Source organism: Phodopus roborovskii, unplaced genomic scaffold (genome assembly GCF_943737965.1).
Source record: "Phodopus roborovskii unplaced genomic scaffold, PHOROB, whole genome shotgun sequence".
NCBI classification, from domain to species: Eukaryota; Metazoa; Chordata; class Mammalia; order Rodentia; family Cricetidae; genus Phodopus; species Phodopus roborovskii.
The window spans coordinates 4,461,403-4,473,749 of NW_026125540.1; positions in this window are offsets into that span (position 1 = coordinate 4,461,403).

A 12,347-nucleotide genomic window follows, 5' to 3' on the forward strand; every position below is an offset into this window, starting at 1 on the left:
ACAACATTTGAATTGGGAATTGTTCCTTTAATTTCTAAGGCATTTACAAAACCAGTTTCCCTGACTAGGATCATTTTCTGGGCCATAAAACACACTAAATTTGGTTCACTAGGAGGCTTCAGTGGAAGCCTTTGTCATGGGTTTCACTAGCAGGGCTTTGCTACAAACATGCCATCTAAATTTTTCTGAAATTTTAGAGTGGAACAGATGGTTCAGAGCTCTGATATTGGCTATGATGGCCTCACAAAGCTTTTTATTTCATTTGTGAATTTTTAATATTAAACAATGAATCATAGAGGTAGGGAGGAAGCACACTGTATGTCGCTTCTAAACACTGTTATCCTACGGTTAGATACAGGTTCTTGTTCACAAGCTTATGATCTATTTGCCTCGAGATTTGAGGGTGAGAAGGAAGAAGCTTGAAAATCCAAAACTGAAATGACGAATTCTATCATTTACTGGAAGTTGCAATATGAAATGAGACTACCATCCAGAAGTCAGGCAACTCCCACACCTGAGTCTTCCTACATCAATTGCATAGTTCACTTTGATATGAGGGCAAGGCATAACCCCATCCCCTTCTAAAAATTGCTTTGTGGTCCACAGCGGGGAAAGGGCCTTGTGACATCCAAATGGTCTTGGAACTTACTAAGTTAACAAACTTCAAACTGATATATATATATATATATATATATATATATATATATATATATATATATATATATATATATATGACTAATAACATCTATTGAAGAGAGGTCACCGCACTGTTTGAAGATCTGTAAAGGAGTCGTGATCTTTGTTCAAGGAAGTAAAATATTAAGAAAAGTTTTGTTGGTAGAATTATGAACTGAACGTGTGCCGTGAAATTCTTCTGATCATGGGAGCTGCTACCCATCCAAAAATAAAATAAAACACTCTGATATGCAAATGATAAGAATATCCTTTGGCATCAAGTAATATCTAAAAGCAAACTCTGCAAAATGTCCTAGAACTGTTTATTTAAGAACACTCTGTTCTAACTTCAAGGTGGAATCTACAAGCAAATATTTATACAGATTATTTTTTAAGGACTTTTTTAAAAAAGTCTCTGTTGTCCAGCTTTATTTCATTGATGTCTATCAATTAGACTGGTTTTTCAACGATAGCATACCCTTACAATAAGAAAATATTATTATTGGGTCAGAAATGCCATAATAGTAATAGTAATAATAAATAGAATCCAAAGTCGGAGAGCCATTAAGTCTTTACAACCAACCATGCATAACCAAGTAGCCTCTGCTACCAATCAGTTTAACAGGAGCAGCATAACTAACTGAGCAAAGAGCAACAGCTCCTCCCTGGCCTAGTAGGGAGAATTCATTGGGAACTTCTTCAAGTATTGGAAGATGTTATCAGATTTTTCTGTTGATTTCAACTCCATCATTACTACCACTTTTTCTTGATTTCTTGTGTTCTGTACTACTTCATCTGATTTCTACATGTAAAATCACAAGACTGGTAGCAGCTATCGCTTCCTGTCATGAGTAGTTCACTTGACTACGTCCAAAGACTCAGGCTTACAAACAGCTATTCCATGCTGAGGGCATATTTGTAGGTGTACTCTCTCTAGCCCTGAGTTCTTAAAGTTGAACTCTATTATTGGGCAACAGCACCACATGGCCATGGGGCTAGTTTCATGTGGGTGTGACTTCTTTGTATCATACTTCCTAAAGAGCCTCCTCTCCCTGGGATTCTGAGACAAGCCTTTGGAGACTGGGCCAGCAGGTGGATGATTAATAAAGCTTAAATAAAACTAATAATAATCCTTCATGGTTGTGGTGACACTCCACATTGCCATCTCTGTCAGAGGGAAACCCTAAATCAAAAGAACTCATTGAAAACTGACACAGTTCTGTCATGGAAAATGAGACAGAAGATGGCAACGTTAAAACCTAGACTAGTTGGCTCCTTTGAGAAGACAGTGGCTCCAGGCAGAGCCCATTGTCAGCCATCATCCACCTTAAACTCTTAAGAGGTGACTGGCACACATTCTCCTGATGCTTGTGGTGGTTAAGAGGCCAGACTTTGAAAATAAAAAGTCTAAGGCACACTAAAGGGCAGAAGAATACCTTATCTTTGACACTTAAAATGCTAGAAGCATAATTTGGAGTAGACCTCAGATTTCACATAGCTCACTTTGAACTTTGCATTAATTTCCCTTACAAACTGATACTTCAAAAAAAAAAAAAATCTCAAAGTTGCTATGATAGTTAATCTTCACTTAAGAGGATTTACAGTCACCATGGAAACACTTCCTTACTTGTCTCTCTCAGAGTGCTTCCAGAAAAGTGTAACTGAAGAGCAAGGAGCCACCCCAAAATTGTGATCCTCCCCCCATCCCCGAAAGAGGGTGGGGCACCAGGATGTATTGATCTGTGCTTCCTGACTACAGAAGCAACATAAGCAGTTGTTTCATATTTCTGCCAGGTGGCTGCCCTGCAAGATGATTGTCTCCTCTCAGACTATGAGCCAAACAAAAGCTTTCTTTCCTTCAGTTGCTTTTGTCAAGTATTTTAGTCACAGAAATGAAAAAATTAATTGATCTATTTTATGATAACCAAATGTGTTCAGTTTCTTCAATGATAACATTGTATCTTCACATACTTGGATTTTTAAAACCACTCCTCTTCCCACCATGTTTTTCTTACTCTTGCCAGACACCAAATATTCCATTTTAACAGAGACATGCAATTAGAGAACATGCTCATCAGAGCTGACTATTGCTCTGTCATAGTCCACTAGCGTAATCCTTTCTGTCAACCCATTCATTACATTTGGGTATGGTAACAGCAGGCAGGACCAGTAGGGACACAGGTGCAAAGTACAAGCTGTCAGGGCAATCTATCTGAGAGCATGTGTATATTGACATAAAAACATTCATCCTGACTAACATGGAGATTAAACTTTCTGGAACACTAGTGACAGCAAATGTACAAGGAGTCAAAACACATGTTTCAGCTTTATAGCAGTGCTTGCAATTTTCATTTTCAAGCCATTTACCAAGACCTCAAGTCCTCACAGGTTAATGCTATTTCTATAGAGAATACTTCAGAAGTCTTAAACACACCTCATTATTTAAACTCTAAAATCTAGGGATATTTTCACTTACAATATACCTTCAGTAATAATGAGGAAAGTTCCCACTCATTAGCTGTGGCAAGTTTGAACATTTCCAAGACAGACTCTCCAAGGACTTCTAGTATAGTTATGACATGAAACCAGCCATACATTAGAAGTCAAGGCTAAGGTCCATCACATGTGAAACCTAAATAATATTTATCATGCTTTTCCCAAAGAGTCAGAAAACATTAAGAGCTAAGAGGTTCTGCCATTAATAAAGTACACGACTTTGGGAAAGTCACTTAATTTCTCCTAGCTTCAGTGTCCCACTCAAAGGATTTTTCTGCTGAGGGTCATGGCCATTTACAGCAAAGTTTTATTCTAAGCTCCATGGGAGGCCAGAATATAAAACTTTGTAACTTTAAGCACTTTTCTATTTTAAGCATTGTTTTTGAAAGAAAATAGTCCCAAATGTTTTCAGACTAATCCTTCTTAGCAACTTTCCCACAGTCATCAAATTTATTCAAATTAAGTAGCAAATGGAGACATCCTAGAGCAGATATACATTAAGTTTTAGGTTGGTGCTTTTATATTTTACATATCATTGAGTTCTCAAACAATACAATTAGCCATAGAGCAAAATATAAGTGGATTGAATCTAAAGTGTGAAGCTGCAGGGATAGAAGTTTTTAATCACTGGATGTTTTGTACCATAACTAAATCACGTTGTTTATGATAATTTTATTACCTCAGCCCTCTTTGTAACAGAGTTATTATATTTCCCTGTGATGTATGGCATCACACTTACAAAGCCCTTTCAGTAACTGGAGCTCTACAAAACTGGCTTCTAAGGAACATTAATGTGAAAAATGATCATAAAAGTTAGGTAAGTGCAGTCATTTCATTCTTGAACTAGAACTCCCAACTATGGAAAGTATGTTTGGCTTCTCTGCTGGTTTTTTGACTAGAAATCAACTCTTTTTGTCAATGGTGTATCCTCTGGAACTCCAAGTGCCTGGTGTCTATTTGTAACAGAATGAACTTAATTTTTAAAACAAAAATGTAAACTGTCCACTTGAACAAAATTGCAAAATTTATTCCAGAAATCACAGCAGATTCAAATCTAGATTTCTGTCTAGAAATCTAAGGACATCAGCAAGGAAAAAAATGAAATTTATCACTGAGCCCCGCCACAGAATAAAGGGTCAACATTCCTAGAGTAGGGAGCAGGTATTGCTGTGGATAGAGTCACAAGGTACACACATTCAAGACTGAACTACCCAGCTTAGAGGAACTGCATTTCTCATTTTAGTCTCTGCTCAGTTTGCTACTGGAATTCCAAAACCCACAACTTCTTTTCCCCCCCCCCCCCCGCACCATTTCTTTCTTCCCCTTTTTTTTTCCTTAAGACCAGGTCTTCCCACACAGCCCAGGATAGCCTTAAATTCTTAATTATTCTCCTGAAGCAGCCTCCATTGTGCTCATCTAATAAGCCCCCTCCTTGTTTTGTCTCTGACAGTTTTAAAAATGCTCTTGATACAGAAGGTGCTTTATGATCTCTGTATAATGGTGGTGCACACATTATCTATTTTACAGAAGAGAAAGCCTTCATTTTTCTCAAAGGACCATATGTAATAAATGATGAAGTGAGAAGAAGGAGTCAGGGTCTTGGAGGGTAGCAGACCATTGTCACCCACCATTAGCTATTATCCGCAGGAAGTAGACCTAGAAAGGCTGAAGATGAGGGACCATTCCTGTGTGTGATGCAGGCACTGGCAGCTCAGGAGACCTCACATGGAACCTGAGCTTTAAAATAGAGAATTCAGACTGTGGAATATACAAAGACTGTCTAGGTGAGAAAAATGCCAAAGATAGTGGCAGAGGGAATGACCTGAAGCTAAAGAAAGTGTAAGTGTTCCTGAATCCATGTGCCTTGGTTTTAATTACTGAAAAGAAGAACAAACGAATGAAAGAAGCAAGGAAGGAAGGAAGCAAGCAAGGAGGGAAGGAAGCAAAGAAGAAAGGAAGCGAGGGAGGGAGCAAGCAAAGAAGGAAGGAAGCACGGGATGGAGGGAGGAAGGAAGGAAGAAAGAAAGGAAGGAAGGAAAAAAAAGACAGGGAGAGACTAAAAAAAAAAAAAAAAAAAAAAAAAAAAAAAAAGTCAGCAATTAAAATTTATCCCGGTGCTGCTCAGAACAGTGGTATACAGACAGTGGTCTTTGAGTTTGCATGTCATATCACTGAGAAAGTTCTAGAAAGCCATTCTGTTAGTGGTCAAAGGTGACTTATCCTGAAACTACCACTGTAGCCAGGTGCTAGACAAGTGAGTGCATTCCTGGAACCTGGTCAACCTTTGAGAAACACTGAAATTCCCCGTAGAACTGCAGTCAGGAGTAGAGGTAAGTTTTTTTTTTTTTCCACACTTTTAAAAAATTTAATGTATTTTTTACATTCCAATCCAAGTTGACCATCCCTCCTCTCCCCCCCCCCACTTCCCCCTCTACCCTTTCACCTCTACCCCCCTCCATGGAGAGGGTAAGGCCTCCCCTAGGAAGTCTGTCTGTCCCATCATCTAGCTGAGGCAGGACCAAGGCACCTGATCCCCCTACACCCCTGTGTCTAGGCTGGGCAAGCTTTCTCTCCATGTTGAATGGGCTCCATCAGTTGAGGTAATTTCTTATTGGCTGCCATCAAGTTAGGAAGCCAGTGAAGCTCTGAAAGTCAGAAGAAGTAGCAAGTAAACATGTACAGGCAATGAACTGAGGAAAGTTCTAGACTTGGAAGGTAGAGCAGGAGAGTGTCAAGACTGGATGAGTCCATGCACACAGCCCCACCTGATCCCATGTCAGATATATAATGGCATCAAAGACCTCAACCACATGGAGGAAGATTTGCCTTCTGACCCTTTCTATCTGACCAATATGGCAGGCAGTTCAAAGTCCTGGTGGCTCTTTCCACAACCACAGCTGCCGGTAGCTAAGTGAACACCATGAAGGAGAAAGAGGATGCAAATTGACATACAGACTCTGCCCTCAAAGGTGGCACACAGCCGAAGTGCCCCAGAAAAGGAGCTGATCATAGGGCAGCATTACTTGATCAGTCGTCTTAAATACTTACTTGTAAATCTGCTTGTCTATTTTCTTTTTCTCTCATGGTTCCCCCTTGTTCTTTCCTTTGTAATGTCTATTCACTTTGTCTCATTTATCCCATCAAATCTTGTATTATGAGGTAGACACTTCTAAAAGAGGCCAAGTTGGCATGTCTCAGGCCCAAACTTCTAAACACTGACATTGTAAGCAAGGCCACCCTCTTTTCCTTTACCCTTTAGCATTGTAAAATTCTTTTTCTCCCTTCAACTATATCCATTCTCTCTATTTTAATTTTTTCCCCTTTAGATTTTTAAATTTTTCATTATTTGCTATTTGTATGTTTATGGGGTTTGTTAGTTTGTTGTTTTCTGTTCTGTCTTATTTTATCTCTATGTTTTCTCCATTATGTCTCTTTGTCTTTCTCTTTGTCATTTCTATTTGTTTTCCTCTTATCTTTCTGTTTTATTTTTTTCTTCTTCTTATTTTTTTCCATTCCAATCCTCATCAAATGTCATATTAAACAGTATGTCTTTGCTCCCTTTTTTCTATTTTTTATTGAATTAGTATTATTTCTTATGGTTAATTATGACCATAATAACATTATGGTTATTCTTAGGTTGTGGATACTTTTGTTGTCTGAGTGGTCTGGATGACAGGCCCTGGTGCCTTGATGTTAACTGTGATTTAAGAGGTCTGCACAGTTGTGATAAAGTACTTCCTTACCCTGGCATGGACTAGATTTGCCCATCCCTTATTGATTACTTCATCTCAAAGAACATAAAGCAATAAAATTTCTAGACAATTATTTGTCCCAAATGCACAAATCCCAAAACAAGAAATATAAATAAGCAAAAATCTCCTCTAAACAATCACTTCATAGTTATCTGATTCTAATGATAGCTAGGTGAATGAAATTCTGGTAAAGAGTAAAAAGAAGAAACTATAGTGATGATTGTTATTTATAGAGATCACAGTTAAATATCTAAATGAATTAAAATAGAATAAATATGACTAGCTAAATGAAATAAGGAAGAAAATACAAGATATAGAGGGAGAATCCAATAAAGATACAGAGATTCTGAATAAAAGTTCCAAACTGAAATTTAGAAAATGAAATGCTCAATATGTTAAATTTAAAAAATATAGTAACACTACATTAACAGCTAGATTAAGTAAAAGAGATCACCAGGTTTATAGATAAGATGGGTTATTTAGAATATTCAGACAGTGATAAAGAAAAGAGAAATTATCAACAATACTTAAACTTTTCAGATACCAGTAAACCCTAAAATTAAGTTATGTGCAAAAGGAGATGAGGTATAAGCTAATAGCATAGAAAATAAGTCTAATAAAATAGTTTTAGAAAATTTCACAAATTTTAGGGAAGAAGTGGAGATCTGGGTTCTGAAGAGTATTGGAACCCCAAATAGACACAAACAGAAAATCTCTGCAAACTGCATTATAGTTAATACAGTACATATACAGAACAAAGAGGATATACAAAGTTGAAAAATGAAGCTCCAAGTCACCCATAAAAGCCAACACATCAGAATACTAGCAGATTTCTCAGCAGAAACTCTAACACTCAGGATGGCATGTGGTAAACAGTTCATCTTCACTGTCACTGTTTGAGTATTTCCATTAACATTGTTTGAATAAGTGTAAGCAGTCCTATTCTACAGGTTGCAATCTCCCACTGAATACAGAGTGAGCACCAGCATTCATCTCTCTCTCTGCTTCCTGACTGCAAGTACAAGGTGACCAGCCATCTCAAACTCTTGCTTCCTACACCTTCTGGGTTGTGATGACCTGTAACTCTCAAACTGTGGGCCAAAATAAACCCTTCCATCTTTACAGGGCTTTTATTAATTATCTTACCACAGCCACAAGAAAAGTAGCTAATACAACGTAAAGTGATGCACTTCAACCCTAGAAAGAAAACTTGCCATCTTAGATTACCAAACACTTTAAGCATTACTACACATCAAAGAAGAAAGACTCCCTACAATAACCCAAATTAAAAGAATGCATGATTGCTAAGACAGTCCTACAGAATGTTATTAAAGAAATCCTATACACAGGAAAGGAAAATACACACAGCTGTGAATATATAAGAAAAATGAAAGTCATGAGAAAAATAAGATAAAAAAAAAAGACAATTAGGAAAAAATCAAAATATTAACAAAAACTGTGAAAGAGCAGAAAATAATGCATATGTTTCAGTAATAACTCTAGGTATTAATAATGGTCTCAGTTTTCCAACAAAATGACAGAGAATGACTAATTAGATTAAAAAATAGGTTCAACTGTTAGCTGTCAACAAGAAATGTATTGCACCAGAAAAAAACCACAAAGACATAGATACAGCTTGAAAGCAAAAGGACGAACAAAGATATTCCAAGCAAGCAAGTCCCAGAAGTGATCCAGAATAGCTTTAGAAACTGACATCTGAAAACTAGATTTTGAGGTAAAGAGACAAAAATCATTTAATAATAATAAAAAAATGGCAACCATAAACACACATGTACCAAATGTTGGCACATCTATCTTTCAAAACTCACTACTGACAGTTCCCAATAAAGTAATAGTAAGTAATCTCAGAAACTCATTCTCAGAAACACACAGGTCAGCTGGGCTTCAAAAGACAGCAAAGAAACATTAAGTGATGCTATAAAACACCAAACAGACTTACCAGACAACAAAAGAACAACACGTAGCAACAGCAAAATACAGTCTTCTCAGCAGCTTTGGTCGTCAACTTGGAACACTAGGAAAAACAAACCTCAGTTGAGGAACTGCCTCCATTGGATTGGACTACGGATATATATGTATGTGTATGTATGTATATAATATTCTTGATTTTTGATTATATAAAAGGCCCAGTCCCCTGTGGGTGGCACCATTCCTAGGCAGTTGGGGCTGGACTGTATAAGAAAGGCAGCTGAGCAAGTCAGAGGAAGTAAGCCAATAAGCAGCATTCCTTCCCTGTCTCTACTTTAGTTCCTGCCTCCAAGTCCCTGCTTGAGCTCTTGTCCTGGCTTGCCCTAATGATAGACTTTCCTCTCCAGCTTGTTTACTGTAGTGGTGTGTTGTCTCAATAATAGAAAGCTTACTAGGACAGCAGCTCAAGTGACATTATCCAAAATACATTACATTTTATAATATTAAATCATCTCTTTCTCTCTCTTTTTGAGACAGGGTTTCTCTGTGCAACCCTGGTCATCCTGGAACTCACTCTGTAGACTGGCCCCAAACTCACAGAGATTCTCCTGCCTCTGATTCCCAAGTGCTGAGATTAAAAACATGTACCACCACTACCCATCTTGAGCCATATCTTAATGCATACAACAGAATTGAAATGGGTTCTTATATTTTCCGATAATAACAAAATAAAATTAGATGTTACTTGCAAGATAAGTTACATAAACTATGCTTATACGTGGAGATGAATGTTTTAAAATAATCAGTTGGTTAACAAGTTTTCACTCACATATGCAGTATTTTAAAAAGGAAATAAAGACATAAAAGTAAGAAGTGAGACTATTAGAAGGAGAAAGGGAGCTCATAAGAGAGGGTTTGAAGTATGAGTAATTGAGGTTTGAGCATGATCAAAATAGTTCATACACATATCTGAAGATCCATGATTAAACTCTTTCTTTTATCCAAATTTATACACTAGCCAAATTCTTGAACATTAAAAGGACAAGGATATTCATGTGCCAGGTATGATACAATGTCCACTTCAATTGTTCTTGATCTGAACACAAAATTGTAATGTGATACTGTCCAAAGAGATAGCAATGAGAGAAGAGAGAGAGAGCTTATACTGCATACAGTTGAGACCCACTACCTAGCTGCATCCAGCCCATGACAATTCTGTCAGGCATTTGGCAAAACCTCCAGTTACCTTAGAGAAATTCTATTTCCCTAAAGACAGATCATTTGAATAAACAATTAAAATTATTTAGTTTTCAGCCAAGTATCAACTAGTTAAAACTCCCGGCTAGAAAGGTGTTCTAACATGTTTCTTTTCTGTTACTTTTTCTCTGATTTCCTGACTCCTCTTCCCTAATTAAAATTCCCAACACTCCCACATTCCCTTCTATCTGGGCTCCCCACCCAGGAAAGAAAAATAAAAACCCTTCCATGCCTGGGAATATATTTTAAATGTACATAATTAAAACTAAAAATGAAAAGAAAGAAAATCACATAACAAAGACTTGAAGAATATCATGACTTCAAAATTCACCGACACAGTCACACGCACATGATCAATCTGTGCCTTCAACTTTCCTAACTCAGCCCGAAGTTCCTAAGCAGGAGTTCATTCACTTGCATGAATAAACCAGATATGTGATCCAACAGCCAACTTCTTTTTCCTTCTGTATAAGAGCAGTCCACAACAAGTGTAAAGCCAACTGCGTTTGAAACACAAAGGATGTCTTTTTCTTAATATGAGGGACAATTTTTTATGGAAAGGTGTTCTTGTAGATAGACTCAAACTTAGTGGCTAAGACAGCTACAAAAGTAAATATGCCCTGTCAGCACAATTACAGCAGAAAAAGGTAAGATTTTCTCTGCAGCTGTGACACCAAAGCTGTGGTACAAAGTTCCAAATTGGGTGACAGAATTGAAAGAAGGCAAAATGCTTGTTCTAGTTTCATCCATTTGCCTGAAAATTACAAGATGTCCTTGTTTTGTTTTTCTCTTTGTTTGTTTGTTTGTTTGCTTGTTTTACCCCGAACAGTACTCCATTATGTATATGTACCACATTTTCATCATCTATTCTTCGGTGAGAGACATTTGGTTGTTTCTAGGCTCTGGCTATTACAAATAATGCTGCTATGAACATAGTTGAACAAATGTCCTTGTGGTATGAGTGTGCATCCTTTAGGCATATGCCTAAGAGTGGGCATTGCTGGGTCTTGACGTAGTTTCTGAGAAACTACCCTGAGTGAGGTAACCCAGACACAGAAAGTCAAACATAGTATGTACTTACTCATAAGTAGCTATTAGACATAGAGCAAAGGATAACCAGCCTGTAGTCTATAAACTCAGAGAAGCTAGGAAACAACAAAGTCCCATATGGAGACATACATGGACCCCCTGAAAAGAGGAAATAGACAAGATCTCTTGGAACCTTTGTCCAGTAACTGACAGAAGCAGAAGCAGAGATCCACAGCTAAGTACTGGGCCGAACTCCTAGAGCAAAGGGGCAAGACCATATTGGGGAAACCCACAGAAACAGCTCATCTGAGCAAATGGGAGCTCACTGACTCCAGACTGATAGTTGAGGAACCTGCATAAGACCAAACTAGGTCTTCTGAACATGGATAACAGTTGGGAGTCTTAGGCCATCTCTAGGGCTGCTAGCAGTTGAAGGAGTATTTACCCCTAGTACATGAACTGGCTCTTTTGGAGCCCATTCCCTATGGAGGGATACCATTCTAAACCTAGATACAAGGGGGTACAGTCTTGGTCCTGCCCCAAGTGATGTGACAGACTTTGATGACCCCCCCATGGGAGGCCTCATCCTCCCTGAGGAGTAGATAGAGGTGGGATGGAGAGATGGTAGGGGAGTGGGAGGGCAGAAGGGAGAGGGAACTGGGATTAACATATGAAATAAGATTGTATTAAAAATAAAAAAAAATTAAAAATGCTTATTGTTTATCTGAGCTGCTTACTCATTACACAGGCAAGCCAGAGAGAGCACTGATCTCCTGAAGATGGAGAGGTTCCTGGGGTGGGCATGATGATTCTCTTCCTCTTCTCCCCCACTAAGGGCACATGTGTACACACACATGCACATTCACATGAGCACACACACACAACATCCACACATTACACATATCAGATAACACACATACCTACTACTAGCAGGTCCACATATCTAACATAGTCAAAGACTCTCCAGAGTGTAACAAAGAGATGGGCTGAGACTCGAATACAAGTGTCTGTGTGTGGTAGAAACATAACATCTCCATTGTTTTGGATTCACACATCATGATACATTCTCTCATTTGCTACCAACCCTGTCTGCTCTCTTTAGAATTCCAAAACATCCAGGCCCTAGTAGGTTATCTGACTTCAAGGCTTGGAATTAAAATCTTTCAACCCAGCTTAACAACCCTGAGAGCAGATGGTACTGTCAGAAAG